Below are 22327 nucleotides of genomic sequence, written 5' to 3' on the forward strand. Positions count from 1 at the left end.
CTTAAAAATTGATATTGCTATTTCATAATGACCTTTTTCTTGGTTCATTAAGCACAAACACAGCCTCAGTGTTGAGAAGATCTAAGCCATGAAAGGCGACTCTACAAAACAATGCAAAGGCAACTATTTCTTTCAATTATTTGTTACTCATATTTCTGCAATTTTATAGTGACTGCCTACACATTTTATGTGCGGTGCTTCCACTTTTGGCTGCAAAGGGAAAAGATGAAACTAAATAAGGCACGAAATAAATAGTGTTAGTGATTATCAGTATTTTACAAGAAACTGGAAAATTTGGATAAAGTCGGAAAGAATATTAACAGGTGTTGTATAAATGATGGTTCTAAACAGATGCACATACATCACAGTATGTCAGAAGGAAAAACCCACACAGTCGCAAACAATCTGTCTGTTGTGTGGCTTCAAATGTGGATTTGCATTGCGGGAGAATGCACCCTACGAACCAGGAGGTGGGGGCACAAGCTGTTATTCTCAGAGTGTACGATTGTCTTATTTTGTTTTTAGCTCGTGGAGGTTGACTGTCTGTTGCTGAAGTTAGCTGATGTCTGGTTCTGTTTTTGCTTCCAGAGTTGTAGCATGCCAGCAGTCCTTAAACATCAATAACTCTGCAGCAGCTACCACCACCATGTGTTGTCACTGGTTTCTCTCTAGCTCCTCACATGGCAAAGCCTTTATGTTCCTTCATATAAGAATTTAGTTACAGTTGTCTGCTGTCATTTATTATCTCAGTGTCATATTATATTTCCCACAGTAGAGACCAGTGGAGATGTGTTCAACAGCTTTCTTGCCCTCTCTTGTGTGATTTGGAATAGTTCCAAAGACTCTTAACACAGTAAAGTACAACTTTCTGAGGCTGCTGTTAAGACGGATTGCTTTCTAAATCATTTCAAACATGAGGAATCACTCTAAAATGTTTCACTGTATCCGACTTGAGTTCTAATAGCAGAGCAAAATCTATTTTAAGCACAAAGACGGGAAATCAGCTATCGTTTAGTGCACATCTTTTCTAGTGGGTGAGGGGGTGGAGAAAGGTTGAGGTTTTAAATGCCTCATTTTGATGAGCTTTGACAGTAATGCAGCCACATTGGCAAATGTAGCAGGATTTCTATGACACCCATGTCATAGGGCTGTGGTTATGCTTCTGCTCGATCATTAGAGGAGACTTCTAAGAGAGACAAGTGAGAATGAGTAATGGTGCTGAAGCGAGCTTGTATAAACATGTCAGGGAGCAGAAAAGTTCTCATGTCATCTAGGTATTTTGCTCTCAAAGAGTGACAAACTAAATAGCTAAAATCCCCTGGGCTAAAATCTCCACGCTCCATATTAGAGTATTGGCTTCTAATGCCTTGAGAATGTGACAATCGCATTTCGGAGCATTTTACATATCCTTTTCTCAAACAGCCACCTTGTTCGCCAGCTATGTTTGTTTTTCCTTCCTCTTCCCCCAATGTATTTCTCTGCAGCCATGGCTGTGGAAGTGGTGATGAATGAGTGGAAGTTGACTCATTATTAAAGGTGGGAGATGATTAATAAGGACCATGTGTGTTTTCCTCTATAGTGTAAATAAAATATATCATTCACGTAATGCAGGGCTGGGCTTGGAGAGTGATTTATGGTGTGTTAAAATGCACAGAAAGCCAAAGGCTGAAGCCCTCTCAGACACGCAGCCATGACAGTGCCCAACCCCGCCGCTTTAACATGGCTTAGAGATCTCACACTCCTGCTCTTGCTATCGCTCGCTGTTTCCTTATCTGGATATCCGCCATGCTGGATTTATTTGTCTCAGACTTTCAGGAGAGTTCCCAAGATTGTTCTGAGGTCATTCAGGACTAATGATATGACAAGAGACCCCCAAAACCTCACCCTTCAGAGTCCAGCCAAGTTGCGTGTGCGTATTTCTTGCGGTGGGTGAGATCAAACGCTTTTGTTGCGATTGATTGATAAGAGTAAGAGAGGAATATGCATTCCTCACATACAAAAACAGTGGACGGGGTAATGTGGCCCAGACTTAGATGCCATGTACTGTGAGGAGTCCCCTGTTTTAAAGGGTACTCACTACTCATCCTTGATGTCCAGAAGAAGACACATTGGATATGCCAGTCTGTTTGGCAGGTGGCCACCACTCCACAGCCAAGGTATTGATTCACTTTAGATCCCACCTTATTTCTCAACTTCAAACCCTGATGGAGTGTCTCTCTTTAAGTGTTCGAGAGTAGACTTCCAACAAGACACATCTTACATGGATTATCTCCTCATCAATCTTAGTGTCTCTCTGCCAAGCGCACAATTAGGAAGAATGTGTTTGCCACCACTCTTTGTTTGGCTGTAACAGCACATAGTGTATTATACATATATGAAATTCAACATGTGAGCCTCAACTGTTCAGTCGACCACAATCGCGTAGCCTTTGTGTGACCGATGTATCACCATGAGGGAGAATGAGATTTGAACAAAGCAGTCATTCAGTCCTTTTTTTTATTTTTTTGCCTCTTTCCAGAGAAGACCCGTGTTAAAATTGCTGTGCAGTTCACCACTCTTTTTCTCTCCTCCTGATAACTCTGGTTTCACTTAGCATATTGGTATTTCTGGTTTATAATATTTCCCCAGCTTTTAGGCAGTAACATTGTCCTCTACTTCAACCGTGTTACCGAGCAGTGTCCATCGTTTCGCCTGTAACAGCACAGAAAAGCAGATGGCTATATGCTAGTTTTACAGCTGTGAATAATCCTCCCACAAAGTCATGGAGAGAAAAAGGAGCTTGCTGCGATGCGTTGGTTTTCACATGGGCATTTTTTTTAAACCTTCTAAACTTTGCTTCCCCTGGTGGAGATTACCTCATGTCTTATTTCCTTAATACGTTCCCTATATATTTCTTCAGAGGATACCACAGTTTGTTTTCTTTCTGCAGCCATTTTCACAATGTACAGTGAAAGTGGAACAATGTGTGTATTTTATTACAAATTAGAGGACTGTTTCTGTCAGAGGCACAAAGCCCTCCACCGCATCAGCTGTACAACAATCGACTGCAACCTAAGAGATCTGGAAAGTCTATTCCATCAGTGTATGTGTCTGTGTGTGTGTGTCTGTCTGTCTGCGGGAACTTGTGCATGAAGAGTATGTGCAGAAACACAGAACATGTGTATGAAAATGTGTGTTTTTGACATCAAAAAAGACTGACAATGGAACCTTGAGTAGCCCCATGATTCAGTATCCTGCCCATTCCCCATGGTTCCTGACCTGGGGGAAGGATCTGTCTGTCTTTTGGCAGGCTCCATAACCGCTGCCCTCCCTCACTGCAGTTATCATCACTTCATCTCAGATAGGAAAATAGGGGCACCAATGGAGGCTTGCGGCTCACTGAGGCTGTTTTTGGGTTACAGCTATTTTTCCGAATTTCTTTTTAAGTCGGGCCCTTCCAGGCCCACTGGTGGCAGCTGCCTATTCCGCTGTTCACTGGGGGCATGCCCTGGTTTCATCTGTGCTGTTGTGGCGGGAGTGAGAGAGTGAGGAAGCGGGAGAGAACGATGGAGGAGGGGAATAGAAACACTCCCGTTGTGCCACTGTGCCCCAACCTCAGCCAGGGTGACACACTTCCCAGCCAACATTCTGCCACCTTGCCCTGACGCCGCAGGAAAACTGCACTCTGCCTCTGAATGGGGGCACTGGGTGCAGAGGGAACCTGTTGGAGAAGACTCCTAAATCAGGCTGCTGGGGAGACAGATGTTAATGTGCTGTCTCGAGGTCTAAAAGTACAGAGTTGGAGCCGCAGACTCTTGCTGAGTGAGGCTACGAGGCAGCGGCTCCCTCATATCCTTTGTTTACACAGCCAGTGGAGTGGGACTACTTTACCTGGACCCACTGAGTTCGCTCTCACAAATCCTCCAATATGTACAAGTGAACATAAGGAGCTTAGCCCAGAGAAGGCAATTCAGTCTGCTCTGCCGGCCATCCCCTGGAAATGACAAATTAGAGATGTTAAACAGCCTGGTGGGGGTATTACAACTAAAGAAGCATTTTGGGGAGGGTTATGTACAAAGAGCTATTACTACATGCAGCCATGCTATAAGCCCAGGCTTAGGCTTAAGTTCAAGTATTAACTACAACTAATATGCTCAAGTGGAATTGATAACATACAAAAACATACATTGGTTGCCAGTCTCTAGAAATATATGTAACATAATTTCAAGACTTAATTTGGTCATGTATGAGATGAGCGACAGTGGTGTATTTGTAATTTAGGCTTGATCAAACAGCTCTATACTCACCCGCTGATAGTCGTCCCCCTGCCCTAAAGTCACCCCTCCTTTTACCAAAACTGTCACCCAAATAACACAGAGGCACAGTAAGAGCCATGTTTAAGCTAATATGCAGCATTTCCATGGAGTGGGTGTAACTGACACCAATCCCGGTGGGGCAATTACAGGAAATTAATTACCAGCCATTCCTGTATTAATGGTTTATTCCAAAATAAAGCAAGCTAATTTATTCATTTTGACACAGAAAATTGATTCAATGAGGATTATAAAAAGCTATTTGCTAAACAAAATGGAAGGGTGGAAGGGGAAATGAAGCAGGGGTTAAAAAAAGAAAACGTGAAAAATCCTCCAAAATGTGGTAATTAGTGGATGTAATGCCAGTGCTCGCAGTGCGCTTCCCCAACACTCACTGTAGGTATTTGACTGGTGTTCTACGGCCGTGTCCCAGTGTCTGCTCAGGTTTCCCTTCCTGTTTACCCTTCACTGGAATCTCCTACCGCCAGAAAAGGAGTGGAATCTGTGCAAAGAGAGAGAGGATGATGAGGAGGGGTGAAGTCCTGTGGGCCAGGGGCCTAAGGGTGAGAAGAGAAAATGGGTGGGGTTGTTAGGGAGAGAAAGAGTGGGGGAGACATGGGGTGACAACACGCGTCGAGTCAGGGAGTGAAGTGCAGTGGTGGGAAGTAAAGAGAGGGAGAGAGAGTGCACTCTTGACAGCCTGAGAAACCTTGAGGTGCCATCTGGCGTGAGGGGGCCAAAGGACAGGGCTCGCCGACCTTTGACCCAGATCCCCCTTTTAGCAAACATCCCAGTCCTGCAGATTTATTGGCTGCCGAGGAACAATAACTGTCTGAGACCAGAGGCAGAGGCAGCCAGCTTTCCACTACCTTCAGGTGACTGGAGACTGGAAATGAGTCCAAACACGGACGTCCAGGATGTGGTGTCTCACTTGTGAGTTTGACCTCAGAGCAGCTCAGATAACGATGTGAGGAGAGTGTTTCACATTGCACCTGTGTGCGTCTATACATATTTAGGGGTTATTGTTTTTCTGCTCTTAACCAAAAAACCTCAGCGATGACGTTAAGACCGTCTCTTAAAGTCAGCTTTGCTCTTTGGTTCCTCAGGTTTTCAGGTGAACAGATTCATCACCACGGAACAGGGGTGAGGGTTATGTCAAAGGCCATGAGTTAGGGGCCACAGCTGAGCCTAGTTTGTTTTTTAAGAGAGAACTGAAAAAGGTTCAACTGTGTAGAATGGAGGGCTGTGATTGACTGGGTTTTATTCATGAGGGGGAGCAAAGAAATAATATCATGTGTGATATTAGTAGAAAAGGTACTAGTCTGTTTTCAGCTGATTAGTTTGTCTGTTTGAACATTTAGGGCTGTTTTTGTCTCTACTGAACTGAACCACGACAATAATGGCAATGGGCGATCACTGTGACAAGGATCAGTACTACTTACGAAGCCCCCCCCCCCCCCAACTCTCTCATCACACACATCCACACACTTCTCTTAACTCAGCTACAGAGGAAATAAAAAGTACCTCAGAACAAAAAATTAAGTACGACACAACACTCATGACAGCCAGCTGTCATTCACCGTCCCATTTGATTGGTGCAGTGCAGACCAATAAATCCTCTCTCTTGCTTTCTTCCATTCATTTCATTACTCACTTAATTTCATACGCCTTCTTTTTCCCTTTTTTTTTTTTTTTTGCATCTGAAGAGGGGGATGGGGAAGTCTATACATGGGCCCAGGCCTGAATAGACTTTTGTCTTGCTCATTTTTCCTGGTTCTGACTGTGTAAGTTGCAGGGTGCCCCTGGTGAAGGCCCTCTTGGCCTCAGACGCAGGCATGCTGTCTCGTAGCTAGTTAGCATTCAGAGCAGCCATTCTAGCACCCATCAGACAAGTCTGCCATGGGGGCCGGTACAGGACTGGCTTTCTTACACAAGCTCCATCAGTGTGGCCAAACAGACTTGAGCTAATCTACTGAATGATGGTTCAGGGAAGTTTTTTTATTTTGCTCTCTCGAGGTCACTCCTTTTCCTCTCTTAATTTAGCTTTCTGACACACAATAAAACTAAATGATTGGGGCTAGAGCTCCAACAATTATTTGATAAATCAATCAAATCAAGCAAAAAATTTGCTGGTTCTAGACTCTCATTGGCAAGGATTGCTGCTTTTCTTAGTCATTTCTAATAATAATAAATGAAGAGTCTTTGGGTTTTAGACTGTTGGTTGAACAAAAAAAGAAATTTGAAGACGTCACTTTGGGCTCAGTGATAAATGGTGAAAATAAATGGCAGATTAGGCATAATTAAATCTTAAGAATATTCACCTGTATTAAGGAAAAAGAGCCCTCTTTTCAATTGTGCTGATTTTACAGTATGACACAAGTCTGTTTCTGCACTGATGTAAAGCTATTAATATGCAGAGATTCCTCTTCCATTTATTTTGTTAATTTACTGCTTAATTATGCCTAACTTCATTAGTTCTGTGTGTGACTGTATGACTCTGACGTGCAGGATTCCTATAGATATCCCAAATAACTCTCCAGACTGCCTTTCTTTCACCCTTTCTCTGCCTCCCTTTGTATAGCGCGGTGACATCATAGATGCTAATATCTGCTGGCTAGCGTGGCATCTCGTAGTAGGCGGCCCGGAATTCCAGATATTTACTCCTATCGGGAAGCGGCAGGATCAGTAATGCTAACTATGCGGATCATTCTGAGAAGATCGGACCACAGCCGGCATGCCCTCATAATAATGCTGTGCGTTTCAGCAGTACGTCTCAATCGAGGGCTGCAACAACCCAATGCCTCCATTGTTCCTCTGCTCCTTTGTGATGCAGTCAGGGGGGAAAAAAAAGTAGCAAGCAGGCCTTCAGATTTAATTTCTTTTCTAATGGCATGAAAAGATTTCATTGAAGTGCAGATTGAGTGTGTGCCGCTGCGGGTTGTGGAGCGAGGCCAAAAGCTCAGTGCCCGCGAAAATGCCCTGGCTGGGCAGCATCATTCCAGCACCACACTGATGTTCTTCATCGAGGCCGGGCAGCGTCATAACCACCCAGAGAGATGCATAAAAGATGACAGCAGAGACGCCACTCTAACGTGCACGACCACAACAAAAAGCACGACGGGCTCGTTTCAGACTTACTGAGGTCAAATGAGGCTGCTCTAGCCAAGCAGTAGATGTGCTGTTATTCATTCCTCGTCAAAAGAAAACATGTGAATTCATTCAAATCGTGTATCCATGTTTCTGCAGACAGGATCACATTTGCGTGAAATGTAACAAGTATGCATTCTCATTCTCCTCACATATCTTTGTAAATGCATGGATTGTAGTGCGGGGGGGCTGTCAGTCTGCCTAATTGCTGTCTGCTCTGTACATGCACACATACCAGAGAAGATACGCTCTGCTCTGGTAATTCTTGTTGGGAGCATATGCTCATGTAAAGCACAGCCGATTGCCACCAGTCAGTCATCTTGTACATCTCCTTGACCGGAAGACACATTTCAAACGAAGATGTTAACCTGACATTGCTTGATGTGTTTAGCTGGAGATCCAGCACTAGTCCAAATAGAGATAGACTGTTTTGAAACCTCACACACACGTCTGCTCTCCTTGGCTTTCTCTGCCTCCAGCACACTCTAACCTCTTCTGTGGACAAACGTGAGAAATGTGCATCACTGAATAAATTCAGAAAGAAAAGAGGGCGGTCATGTGGGTATGTGTGTATCTACAGGAAAATGTGTTTACAGTATGTACGGTAAATGTGTGTATCAGCGTGAGACGAAAATCCGGCGAGAATGGGATAGGTGAAAGGAAAAGCAATATTGTCCTGTAGGGCTCAGACAGTCATGAAATTAATCTATTATCTTCCTGTGCAGCTGCCATGTACTATACAAGGTGCTTGACAATTCCCTGTGCCGTTGTGACTCCGTGACATTTGCCCATTCACCAAGCTCGCTGACACCAACAGGATCTGGCCTTGCCGCCAAATTAAGGCAACGAGTGGGGAAATGAGAGCGGTGGCATCGGCCAGGAGGAGCCCGAGAGGCGGGATAGATTTCCCCTTGTGTTTAAAGACCTGACCTAAGCACCTTGCCCAGGGGCTTTTTATCAGCTGGAGCTGAAAAACACCTTCAGGAGGGAGACGGCGATATAGCCACAGCCGCTTGTAATGGTGTGACAAGGCTGAGCTGTCCTTGCACACCTCTTGACTCCCCTCCCTCCCCAGCTTCACCACTATCCCTACTCCTCTTTGCCTCCCTCTCCTACCAGACTGGGTCCTCTATCTAAAGCTCCATCCAGTTGGGAACGGGCAGGCTTTAAATGCCTGTCGCCCAGTGTCATAGAAGCGGCTACACACGGGGTGTCCAGTGTCACAACACAGGCTGGGCTCTGTCAAGGGCAAAATGAATTTGTTGGAGGGAGAAAGGTAGAGGGGGAGAGAACGAGAGCAGAGACGGTATATATCACGGCGAATGATGAATAACCCGAAGGTGCACAGATACTCTACACAAGCGATGAAGAGAGGTGAGGTGATGGGAGGGAAGCGAAAGCACAGTAGTAGAGGGGGGTCTGGCCTGGCTGCTGCTGGCTCAAGCTTACGGATAGCGGCTGTCAAAGGAGCATAGTTTTATTTATTTATTGTTGGTCTGCTTAAGAGATGGTGAAGGTCAGGCTATGTGTCTGCTCCCCAACTTTGTTATGTGAGCTGGATCAATTTATGAAATATGTCTGTTAACAATGCTGCCGATGTAATCCACCCCCCCACCCCTCCACCCCATGTGCACTCTTTCACACTCCTTTCTCCTATATCTGCTCCTGCTGTTGCCACTACTCCTGCAGTGACCATGGTAACCTCATCCCTGTAGTTGCTGCTGTTGCAACAGTGTTGTCGGATGAAGAGGTCACCATATTGTTTCCTTGAAGGAGTAAATGTGACAAATGCAATTCTCTTCAAGTGAGGCTCTGTCAACTGTGATTGCACTATCAGTGGGTTTGAGGGCTTATGTCTGTGAAGCAGAAGGTTATTTATTGTTTAATAGCACGAAGAGAGGCGAGTTTCCTCTGTAACTCAATTGAAAGTGGTGTATTGTATTTCAATTCTACATCACGGGCTTATCCATTATACTGTATTCATCTGTACTGCAGCGTGCACCGTGATTGACTACCACCTTTTAAACTAATGTGTTACTGTGCATACACTAATGCGCATTGTATTTATACAGTACGCATATACTATAATTCACATAATTTATGTGCCCCCTGTTTGTGTGTTTGCTTTTAGCATGACAGGTCATTGGTTTAGAGTCAGTTTCAAAGTAACACGGCGAACCAAATGGTAGTTTATACATGTAAAGGGGCCTCAGGCTTTGATGGATCAGTTAGCCAGCGTGCAGTGTGATGCAGTGTGTGTCAGCTCTGTATATGGTATTTACAGACAAAATAGACGCTTTCCTCCATCTGCGTCATCAGACTTAACATTTTCTTCCTCGGTCGTGTCTGGCATGTCCTCAGACAACCCTGCACCATAACCAACCTGACCACACCACCCTTTCACACTGTCAATTTGTGTATGTTAAATCTGCCCTGAGCCGGAGCCTAATTCATGCTTAAATGTACTCTAGAGTTTATAAATATACTGGACATTGTATGATCCCTGCAGTACATTACATGCTTTCCATAGACAGTGCTTGCGTTGGCTGTGCTTGTTGCTCAGCTTCATCTCATTTTGACAGTCTGGCAGGCCAGACAGACTGTGGCCTGGACCACTGCTGCGCCACCGAGCCCTGCGGCCCTTTCCTTGGTCAGCAAACCAGAGCCGGATCAGTGGGCCATCTATCCTCCTGTTGGAGAGCTCAGTGTTCACACAGCTCGGGTCAAACCCCAAAGCATGTCTGATCAGACTGGAGATACTGTGGTGTTTGAGAGGATCCTCTTTTTTTTTTCGACCAGAGCGAAAGAGGATAAGAGCATGTGTTTTGGGAAGTGGTCGCACATCTGAGTTTAATAAGGCGTTTTGGTGGAGATGGGTCACATTGTGTTTATTCCCTTAAGTGAACTGAAGGTAATCTGGGACAACCAGGGCTCAGGGGCAGCTGGTTTGTGTACGCATTTGTGCATGTGTGTTTTATATGTGGTGCTGTGAAGGGGTTTCAGGGGGAGTAGGAGGGTGACGGGGGGTGAGTAAACAGTTTTGCAAAAGAGCAACGAGGGGAAATGCAGGGCAGCCGGTTTGTTTTGGATTGCTCGGGGCCCAACAATTTATAGACATAAATATAAACACAGAGCGGGAACAACTAATCTCCCCAAATGCGAGATTAAGGAATGAAATGATTCCAAGATGACCCTTGATTACAGAGTGAGGGTGAGTTTGATGCAAAGGGCATGTGACATGGGTGCTTAGCAGTGGGCAAAGGAAACCAAACGCAGAGAGGGGAAACTGGGCCACGGAAGGCCCAACTGTTAATTTGCATTTTGTGAGTGACGTAAATAAGGCCTTTGGAGATTTCTAGCCCGAGAGCCATGACCATGTAATTATCACAACTTAAGGATCAATATCCGCTCATTTGCAGAACAAAGCTACAATCTAACCATCAGTCCTCCTCGCTCCCTTTACTCGCATGTGACTGAGTGCCTTTGACAACTAAACTGTATGTGTGCCCAGTTTTTAAAATAGCTTGTCTTTCTTCCTCTCGTGTGGCGGCATATTGAGCTCTCCCACACACACATTATTTTTACGAAATAGTCAAGTGTCGAGCATGTGCTCCTTGGCCCCGGATATCAAGAAACTGACACTGATAGAGAATTTATTTGATCCATACAGTCATATCCCTTCACACTTATTCAAACTGTGGATTCATCTAAATTCTATGGAATCTACAGCAACACATTTCTCTTTTTCTCTTTCTTTCTTCGCCCTCAGAGTTCAGAAGCTTGTAGGTCTTTAATTATGTATAATATTCTTTTGCCCTGTTTTATGGAAACTCCAGACTGGATTCGCTCAAGTCATCGACTTGAAAGTTTGAAAACCTCCAGTGACAAGAATATTAATGTGCCAGCAGTGTCATATCTGTTTCAGCTCATGCATATTCAATGTCCCCCCAGCTCTCCAAGATTTATGTCAGACTTTGCCGGAGTGTAGTTTTCCACCATTGGAGATAATAGCATGCTAAATTGATGTTATCGGGGGCAGGTTTTTTCCTCTCCACTCTCTCCAGGTCGGGGGGGTTGGGAGAGGGGAGAGAGAGGAGAGAGGAGCAGCCCACTTGCCTGGCTGCTATTCAGACTGTTGGCGGCTTTAGTGCTCACCTCCACCCACCGGCCTGTTCTGTAGTAGCAGCGGACTGAAAACCTCCGTCATGGGGGGAGAGGAGAGCATATTTTGGAAGGAGATTAGGGGGCGATCCTGTGGATTATCTTTTAATTAAGGACGGTTGAGTTGTGCCCACTCTGGTGGAGCAAACGCCCAGCTGCTAATGAAGTTTAAACAGACATACTTTATTTAATTACTGCTAATCGCTGGGGCCCAAAGTCCGGCCCTCTTTGATCTGCCTGTCGCACTGTAATCTTCCTGGCAGATACCATCTCCCGTTCTACCCGGATCCCTTTTAGAAGTTGCTACGGGAGGTCCAAGATTAACCATGGGTTAATTGAGACAGCCGGGGTGGAAGTGTGTGTGTGTGTGTGTGTGTGTGTGTGTGTGTGTGTGTGTGTGTGTGTGTGTGTGTGTGTGTGTGTGTGTGTGTGTGTGTGTGTGTGTGTGTGTGTGTGTGTGTGTGTGTGTGTGTCTGTCTGTCTGTCTGTCTGTCTGTCTGTCTGTCTGTCTCTGTGTGAATGTATGTGTGTGTGTGTGTGTGTGTGTGTGTGTGTGTGTGTGTGTGTGTGTGTGTGTGTGTGTGTGTGTGTGTGTGTGTGTGTGTGTGTGTGACATAGGGAGATAGAGGACCAGAGAGGGGGAGAAGAGGGAGGATATATGATTGATGTGTTTGTGGCCTTAGAAGTCATCCTGTTTTCTCGGCCTCTGCTCTCTCTCTCTCTCTCTCTCTCTCTCTCTCTCTCTCTCTCTCTCTCTCTCTCTCTCTCTCTCTCTCTCTCTCTCTTTCTTTCCCTCTCCCTCTCCCTCCCTCTGACCACACCAGGATGCATTGGTCACACATTGCCCAGCTGTTTGACTTTAGGGACACTAGGGGGCCATGATTATACCTGACCTTTATCCAAAAAAAAAAAATGTAAGGGCATTTTTTTCCCCCCTTTTCAAGCTCTTGGCAAAGATTTCTGGACACTTGTCAGAAAATCTCTTTGAAGCAGAATTTAATATTTATTGAAATATTTTGAATTATATATTTTGAATTTTGAAGAATTTCTGTGGAGTTAAATAAGCAGATCTAAGCCGTGAAGTCATTCGAACCTCTGGATTTCCTTCTTTTTGTTTACCAGGCAGGTCACAGCGTGTACCACAACATGAATTTATCGCCCAGTTATCACTTACTGCAGTTTTACTGAAACCGCTGTTGCCATTGGTCATATCAATGTAAGTGGATGGTGAGCAGCTGTTATCTTTGTAAGCTTCAGAGAGGTCAGCAGGGGCAGCAGAGAGCACAGTGAGGGGGTTTGTGTGGTTGTGTGTGTGTGTGTGTGAGAGGAGAGGAGGGGGGTGTCTTTATCTGACCTGGGGGAGCCATGGGCTTCCTGTTAATTGGGTTAGCGCAGCGACCAGGAGCAAACCGTGTGACTGGAGAAAAATACTGTGTGAAAAACCCTAAGAGGCACTTTTGTCTCAGCTGAGACATATGGCAGAGGAGCTGTGAGCACACTGAGTCTTCATCTGGAGGGAGCAAATGAAGAGGGTGTGAGAAAGAGGCAGAGAGAGAGATACATGTTTCCCTAAATTAATGCGGTATCCCCAAATTGAGTGAAAAAGAGCCAGAGGACACACTTGCTGTGGTAAACTGATCTCCCTATCCGTATCTCTATCTAACATGTGCACACACGCACACACACACACACACACACACACTCAACATCCTTTGTCTTTCCAACTCTCTCACACCCACCCTCTCCAGCATCTCTTCAATCCTCACCCTTTCAATATGTTTCTGTTTTTTCCTTCACCCCGTATACTTGCCCGCCAGTTCCCATCCTCCACAGCTGAAAGATTGCCAATAAATGAGTGATTTATATTCCGATAAGAGATGTTAACTAAACCGCTGCATGCATATTCATACCTGAAGCTGTTGATTAATGCCGGCTTCACCATAACAGAAAATGTGTATTGTTTTCTTTTTCATTGTAACATGAACCATAGAGTCAGTAAAGGCCGTTACGTGCCTCACAAAGAGATTTACTGCTTTAATTATCCAAAGTAAAATGGCAAAAATTATTCATAGCCCTGCTTAAAACATGGTTGATGGAATTATGCATTGCAATTTGTGAATAATTGAATCTTTCCTTCAGATTGTGACAGAATAGTTAATTTATTAATAGACGTACACAAAGTCGAGTCAAAGCCTCGGTTGGTCCTGCGGGTAGAACTGCTTTCAAGAGAATGAACCCTTGTTAAATAAGTTACAGAACACAGTCCTGCGCAGACGTCTGAGTTGCAAACAAACCCAAAAGACAGAAAGGGGAGAAGGAGAGACAGAAAGAGAAAGTGCGAGGAGTTTCGCAGACACCGGGTGTTAAACACAGTGACGTCTCAGAGGCCCTTTGGTAGAGGAGATGAAATATTAAATGCTTTAGTGTTTATTAACGGGATGAAACAAAGGGCTGCTTCCCTTTGACTTATGCACATTGACACTTGGCACAGAACAAACAAAATCAAATATGGTATTGATCCATAATGGATGAAAAAGGCAACTTTGAATGAGCAGCATTATTTAAGAATTTGGAAAGGGAAGAAGCAGAGAACAGGGAGACACACTGTTAGTAAACATCAACATTTTGTCAGCTGCCTCGCTGATACACAAGTCTGGTTTAATCTACATATCTGTCATATATGAGCTCAGGACATACAGGCTTCTCTCACTGTGTGACCAAAAGAGTGTGAAATCAGCACCTTCTGACAGAAAGCAATATGTTTTATTCAGCATGTTCAATAATTACAAAACATATGAAAATCTGACCATTTGGATTGCAAATGCTCTGGATGTGTGTACCTGCAAAAGGTAAATGAAATCACTTTTGTGGGGAGTTGAATAAGGAAGTGTAATATATCATGTAACCTTGGTGACAGTGCTTGATGTACGGCACTTTGCATGTCTTTCATAGTAAAGCAGGGCCGGGGTGACATTTAATGTTGTTAGCAGTTTAACCCCTCGCCCCTGTCCTTGGGGCCCTGTCATGTCCAAGTGGCACCCCAAATAAGCACTTTTGACACGGGGGCTCCAGGCTTGCGGCCCCTGCCTCCGTTGACAGTTCCTAACAAAGGGCCCCTCTTCCATTGATTGCCCTTTGCTGTTATGCAAATTCAAGAGTCTCACTGCTCCCCAGCCCGTGGAGGAAGGATTGGGGGTTACACCGAGTAGCAACGTTTTTTGTTGTTGTTGTTGTTTTTTTTGTCAAATGTCTTATGTCGAAGTTAAAAGTTCTACCTCTGCACTTCCAGACCTCCCGTCCTGGAGTCTCTGTCTACTTCTTCCTTTTCTTCTGTTGTTTTCATCTGAGCTTCCAAAGACGGTTTCCCCTCTTGCTAATGTTTCATGGGACAGAGTAAAGCAGGCCAGCCGTGTATGCAGAGATAAATTAACATGGAGGAGCACATGTACATACCTACACACAAACACTGCTATTCACCACTCATGCTCTCTCACTCACCCACATATTTAGTCTCACTAGCACACACTTGACGCGCAGGAGAAAATCCCCTGTAGCCTCTTCCTTCTGGTTGTGGCTCATATTCAGTGCCCTGATGCCTTCCCCAGCTGTGTGTTTGTGTGTCCCTGGGGAGGCCAGGCATAGCTGCTGTGGTGACCTGATAACATCTGGGAGTAACTGATGGTTTTGCCCACATGCTCTGGAGCCTCAGGACCCCACGGGCGTCCTCGCAAAGGCCCGTCTCCTTTGGACCCTTTCAACACCTCCTCGACACCCGCTTAATACAAATTCCACCGGTGAAAATCCAAACACACTCTGTGTTTTATTAAAAAGTATGCCTCTAGGACTATTTTTCACGGCCTTTTGAAGTGGAAGTTCTTGTCACTGTGTGTGAGAGGCAGACAAGCCGAGGTGAAAAAGTGATGAACCTAGACGACCACTTTCCATGCTGATGCGTTTGATCTGCATCATCCCTCATCAAGCGACTTGCAAATGGAATGAGAGCTTGCTTTAAAATTAGTCAGCTTTCACTTCAGTTTTGCAACTTAATTAGGGTCCACAGTGACATTTTATCACATTTGTTGAGCCAGAACTTGTGTCAAGATTAAATTAATTACACATCCAGTCATTTGATAAACTCTTACTTGTCATTCCAGCTTTAAAATTGTAAAAATATAACAATCTAGAGCACAAGAAAGTGGGAGTGAGGCACTGTTAAAACACAACATTGGACGCTGTTGCTGTTGAGATATTTTATGACTGCCTTGACCTCCAAATGACTCAAGGTTATCAAGACATCAGAGCAGCCTGTCCTGGGATTCCAGGAGACGGCATGAAACTAAGGAGAGAACGTGTTTATCCAAGGCTGATGTGGTGATGAAGTTTTCACCAGATTCACAGGAACCTCCTTTGCAGAACATTTACATATTGTTATATAAACTGCTGAGAGGGTTGCAGCAGGAACGAGAGGGGGCGAAGGAGGACATTTGAGGTTTAAGAGCATGTCTGTTTTATTGCATGAAGGTGTGATTGCAGGCCTCGTGTAAAGGCGGATCACATCAGCCTTTAACATTTAAGCTGTATTATTTAACCCCCTGGAAAACCACATCCCCACTCCAGTGTGTGCTGTATACAATGTGTCTTTTGTGTCATCTCCCTCACATGGGAACTTAATTGCGTATGTGTGTGAGTATGTTGTGCGTGATGGCCGACAAGGGGATGCACGTATATGACCCACTCCGTAGGAGGAAAAATAAACACAAACGGAATGAAGAGGAGGAGGAAGAACAGAGGAGGCGGAGGAATAATAAAAACAGAGAAGAAGTGTTTCCATGCTTTCTCCAGCTGTTTTCCCATGGAAAGGCACCGGTTATCCTACACAGCTTGTTACAATAGAGTGAACGAGCCTGGTGGGATCTGGAATTGACAACTTGTGTCTGCTTAGTTACACTAGTTAATGACCCTAATTATCTTCCTCCTTGCTGTGAACAGTCAATAAACAATTAGCGTGGCATATGGACCCCCTAAACTCTGTGTTTTCTATCTCCAAGACAATGGGGTGTCCTTCTCTGGCAGTGGGAGAGTGTCAGTACAGGCTGATTAAAGTACGTGGGAAACGGTAATCAATGGCTTATCCTAAGACCCTTGAACACTATCCTTTCCTTGTAGCCTTTGCCTCTCAGCTTCATAAACACTGACGAATGAAAAGACACCATGCACAGAGTCCATCCATGTTTCTTTTATCTCCTGTCCACTTAGATCAGCAGTTAAGAAGGAGAGGAGACAAGGTGCTGATTAATTTGATTTCACCATGGCTGCAGAGCCTTCAGGCCTGGTGCTACCTTGTCCGCTATAAGCCCGTTTTACTACCCCTCTTCCATGCAGTCAAGACCTTGTGCAGCCCTGTCATGTGTTTATAAGTTCTACCTTTGAATAGGGTTTTCTCTCCTCAGTAGCAACAGTAGACAGGAAAAGCTAGCTAGAGGGAGAAAGAGAAGAAGCAATACCCTTTGAATATGGATAGAGTTCAGGTGAACTACACCTGAACCCTGCCTGTGATGTCTTTATAGAGAGGTGTTTCTGACTTTCTTTTGCTTTTCAGCCACCATCAAAAGTTCAAGAGGCAGTAGTGTTTTGTATTCAGGAGGAAGAGAACCTTTGAAACCTTTGGGATAAAAGAGCTGCACGGTGTCAGTCTGGAAGGTAAAGGAGAAGGAGGGAGGAGGGCTAAGAGGGTGCAGGAGAGGAGAAGAAAAGGTTGCACTTTGTTGTGCCATTTCACAAGGCTAATCTGAAATAAGTACTAACCTCCATGGGGAGGAATAATTGATAAATGTTAACGAGGATGGGCAAAGTTTTACACTTGCTCATGAACTTTGAATTGGTGTTGAAGGTTTTTAAGAGCTCTGTCCAATCAGAGAGTCATGCAAGTTCATCAAAATTCAGGCCATCCACTCATTTGTGGCACAAAGGAGAAAGGTCTGCACACTGTGAGGCCGTTGATGTATATTTTTTGTCTTAAACCTGAATATTTTTGCACACACTTGGTCCCTTTGCATCCACCCATTTGGGCGATTGCACGTATAAGATATTGACTGAACGAATGTATTTTGTTGATCATATCTTAACATGTCGAATAATTTACAAGAATCATTGTTTTATACAGAGAAGACGTTGTTCTGCTTTCTTGAAAGTGTGAAAGATCTTCACATGTTTAACAGCAAACCGCAGAGAAAAGGAACGTCCTGTCAGTGTAATAGCATGCCTCTATTCTTGATCATTTCCCCCTCCTCTCCATTTCAATATTATTTCGTTGACAGTCTGAAGTGGTAGCTGATGTGAGGAGGGGGGAAAAACACTGTGAATGTGACACAGTTGTTTTTGGAATGAGGAGGTGCTCACATCGAAAGTTAGATTTTTCATTGTGATCATTTCCTTGCAGAGTAAGTTCAGACCACACTTGGGTTTTAGGACATTTCTGCAATAATTTTGGGCTTCTTTAAAATTGAAAAAAGCCCAGTAGCGCTGTTTTGAATATTTCCCTTTGGCTAGAGAAGAAGAGTTCTGATCTCTTGGTACGAACTGTATCCCTGCTGGCAGAGGTTCTGATGCCTCATAATGGCCCTCCGTGGATTTGATAAGATTATTGCTTTTCTAACTGTAATGTTTTTCCCCTTACTTTTCTCTGTCTATGAGTTCTGTTTCTGTATTCATGATAAAGCACTGCAGCTAAATTTCTAAGGAAAATAATGTGGAAAATAGTGTATTGTGAGCCTTTAGTGGCACAGGTACCCAAACTGAAATCCCTGCTATGCCCTGCTGGCTACAAAAAATGAATTTGCATAGATTAGAAATGCATTTTCAATTCAGATTTCTTTAAAAATCTGTTGATACAGTAAATTAATGTTGGTTTTGCATGCACATTTTACTGCCTTTTTTCCCCAATTCCAAAATAATTTTTCCAGAAAGCATATGTGCTGTTAAATCCACACCATACCAGGATGTTAGTCATGGATTTGTGCACTCCTAGGTCAGCTTACACCAGGAAAAGCCTTAATTTCATGTTGGATACCTTGTGAGCAACAGTGGCCTTTACTGCAAAGAGGTTACATGTTCTTCCCATGGGGAACTCCGTGGAGTAACTTTGCAGTTCCGCATCACATGAGTAACAGCATTGCCCTTACGTGTCACTGCACCACTCGCTGGCTGCTACTTGAAACATGCCTTTTTCTTTGTACACAATTAGGCTAACTCAGTGCTTCAGTATTAATGGTAAGACTGTCGGCTCAGGGGATTAACTTAGTCGTGTTGGAGGGTTAGTGAAGGGGTCTGCCTGTGAGAGGGCCTATTGTCCTACCAGGTCACTGATCTAGGGGTTCATTCCCACTCAAGGCCAGAACTTTACCCTCCTTCTCTCTCCACTTCAGCAGGCAGCAGAATTGGCTGCATTGTGTGATATGAGGTGGAAAAGAGTCCACTGCCCCACCCATCCACTTGGGTCTTGGAGTGTGTTTTGAACAGTGCTCATCACAACACTGGTCGTGCACATGCACACACACTGGCAGTAGCATCCTATCCGCACTCAATAACCAAAGGGAAACTCCAGCTGGGCGAGCCATTGATGCCTTCGTAACAGGCTGATTGTTTCCTTTAGGAGGGGGAGGAGCGGGAGGAGAGAGTGGGCAGGTCACTAACTCCACCCCTAGGCTTTGAGTGGGGCCTAGCAGGTGTAAACATCCAGTACTTCTCTCTTCATGAGTGGGCAGCGGGAGAGGGACCCCCAGGTAGTCACGGAGGGCTGCCCCGGAGGAATTGAGAAATTAAAAGTGAAGAGAAAAGCGACAGAGATCCAAGACGGATCACAGGCCGGGCTGGATACATGTTAGACTCGGGCCAGGTGTTCTGCTCTTATGATATGAGTCGCCTCAGCCCTGCTGTGAGAGGCAGATAACCTCTCTATTGACCACTAAGTCTGAGGCCACTTTTCTATAGCCGAACAGCTGTAACTCAACACAACTCAAAGCAGCAACTGAAATAGGGATAAATAATGACATTTTCTGGCTCTGGCAACACTTGTCAGGATATGGAAGCTCCTGTGGTGATTCTAGGGCCCATTCAGATGATGGAAATTCAGCCCTCAATGATTCATCTCCATTTACTTAGCTATGAGTATCCTATCCCTGCCAGTTTGGAAAGCGATATAGCACAGGAGCTTAGCTTGTCCCTGAATGGGCTCTGTGAGAGAAGTTAGTACAGTATATGTTTGAGGCGCTTCTGATGCTTATAATGCATACTCTTTGGGTAACGCTGTTGGGATTATGGAGTAGAAGGAGGCAAATATATCGACCAGCATGCCGTTTATCCGCTGGCTCCACACCCTCCAAACAGAACCCCATTACACAGGCCAGTTTGGAGAGGCTTAACACCTGTTTTTTTTTTTTTTTTTCCTTTCCCCAGCCCGTATAAACTCATTCTCTACCTCCCTCTCACTTACTTTTTGTCTTCCAATGCAAAGAGGATGAAGCCAGGGGAATGAGAAGAGCTCCATTATTGCTGTATTTTCTTTCCAGAGAAACGTTATTTACTAGAAAGATATCATCCTAGCTTTTAATCCTCTTAGCGGTGGATTGCGGTTGTACTTACAGCGCCATGCACCTGCTAAACTGCCTTCTCTTAAAGCTGTATAAACACTGCCGCAGGAGCCATTGCCTTCCCAAGCTGAACCCATCAGCCTTTTTTTTTCTGTGAGAGTTAGTGAGAGGGAGCGAGCTCACAAGAAGTTTAGAGGACACCGTATTGATGGGATGATGCTCGAGGCCCCTCTTGCTCCCCCGTCGGATGTGGTCAGACCTCACCTGAAGCCTGTGGTTGTTGGTAGGCTGCTTGGAGAGGAGCCTCAAGACCACTAAACAGAGGAGGGCCTGTGTGTGGCAGTGTTTACATAAGGGCTGTGTGCATGCTCACAGCCTCAGTTCAGAGAAGCAGGCCGCTTCATCTGTATTACGGAGAACTCAAGGCGGCGATGTCGTTGCTTCTTTTTCTTTTATCAATGTAAATGTCTCTTGTATGGTAACGACATCTGTATGATTACATACAAATAAGACATTTCACACCATGGGTTTAGTTTAATTCTCCATATGAAGGTTGTTAAATATGAAACGTACTCGTAGCTCGTGTTTACATTTTGAAAGTTGAGCTTGAGCAGTGTGTTTTTTCGTTCTTGTGAATAATCCCTCTTCGTCCTCCTTAGTAAAGGACATTATGTCTAGCTGGCATGACAGCGGCACTGCACTGTGTTAACATTACCTCCTCCTTTCTAATGGGGTTACAGACACCACTCATCCTTACACTCCCTCATGGGAGAGACAGACAGAAAGACAGATAGAGAGACAGGCAGAGTGTGGCAGAAACAGAGAAAGACAGAAATAGAGAACTTTTCCTTTATGGGTGTGTGCATGTGTGCACATGTGTACATAGGCTGGAGGGAGGGAACTTCTACCGCAGGCAAACAATATGGAATTTGAAATATTAGCTGGCGTAGTGATTGAACATGGCTCCCTTATCACTGGGTTGCCAGGTTGGCCAGCTATAACGATGACTTATCACAGGGCTGAGGAACATGGAGTATATAACAAGATTCTCCGACATGACAAACACTGCCCTGAGGAGACACACACACACACACACACACACACACACACACACACACACACACACGCACACCCCACACTCGGTAGACCGCCCCAAACCAGGCCATCCAAGACTGGAAATGGAGAATTCTCCCAGGACTATAACATAGGTGTCGGTGCATCTGCCAATGAAGAAGGTGCATGTTTTCCTCTTGTTATGAGATGAGACGCCAAGTAGTATGCACACTGATAAATGTTATAAGTGCAATGACATTTTACTGTCCACTACTATAACAGGAGCATAATATATCATCAAAGTTTAGATAGGGTTGTTTGTCACTGTCGGTGCTTCTGCGTTTACGTTGCCAGGTGCTGACATTTCTGGCTTTCGTACACACTCTGTGACCTATACTCTCTCTTTTGGAACAATACCCCAAAACAGATCACTTCCTGCTTAAAAATTAGGATGCTGCAACGTGAGACAAAAGATTGCTTCCCCAAGCCAAAGAGTGAAATACTAAAGCAGTAGTATTTGATAAGTTACAGTAAGTATAGCTTTGATGCAGAATGCAGGTAATACTGCGTTTTGGGGGTATTCCTTGACAGTTAGTGAGCGAGGGTCCAACATTTGCATTTTTTCCTTTCCTTTCACTTGCAGGATGCTGCTGCAGGTCAAAGATGAGCTGTGGGCAGCGTTGTCTGACTTATGACCCTTCTGTTACATGCTGACTCCTCGTTCTGCCTCCCTCAGTAGGTGATAGAGAGGGGGAAGAGTCGAGGTCAAGTCTAAAGGGATGAGGGGAAACCATGAGGCACAGACGGGTGCTGCTCAGTAGGAGAATGAATAGTGGGCCTGCTTCTTAACCTCAATCAGATACATTTAGGATCTGCTGATTTCCTCCTTGTTTCCTCTTTGACCCAAAACTGTAGTGAAACTGAGTATAGTCTGTATATTTTGAGTATATTCTACTCTGTGCACATTGGGGTTGAATAAAAAGCCATTAAGGTCGTGGCAGGTATTAAAAACGATTAACGCCCTCATGGTGAGCAGTTGCACTGTATAACATTAAGGCTGACAAAGCTTCTTGGTGTACTGGGTGA

At 44.7% G+C, this 22327-nt stretch overlaps 1 long non-coding RNA gene across 1 annotated transcript in view; it reads left to right on the forward strand.

Annotated features, from left to right (window-relative positions):
• The window catches only part of LOC139332242 (uncharacterized), a 163046-nt gene that overhangs the window by 62264 nt on the left and 78455 nt on the right, over positions 1-22327 (forward strand). The gene's annotated exons all lie outside the window — the stretch shown is intronic.

Source organism: Chaetodon trifascialis, chromosome 6, assembly GCF_039877785.1.
Source record: "Chaetodon trifascialis isolate fChaTrf1 chromosome 6, fChaTrf1.hap1, whole genome shotgun sequence".
Classification (NCBI taxonomy): Eukaryota; Metazoa; Chordata; class Actinopteri; order Chaetodontiformes; family Chaetodontidae; genus Chaetodon; species Chaetodon trifascialis.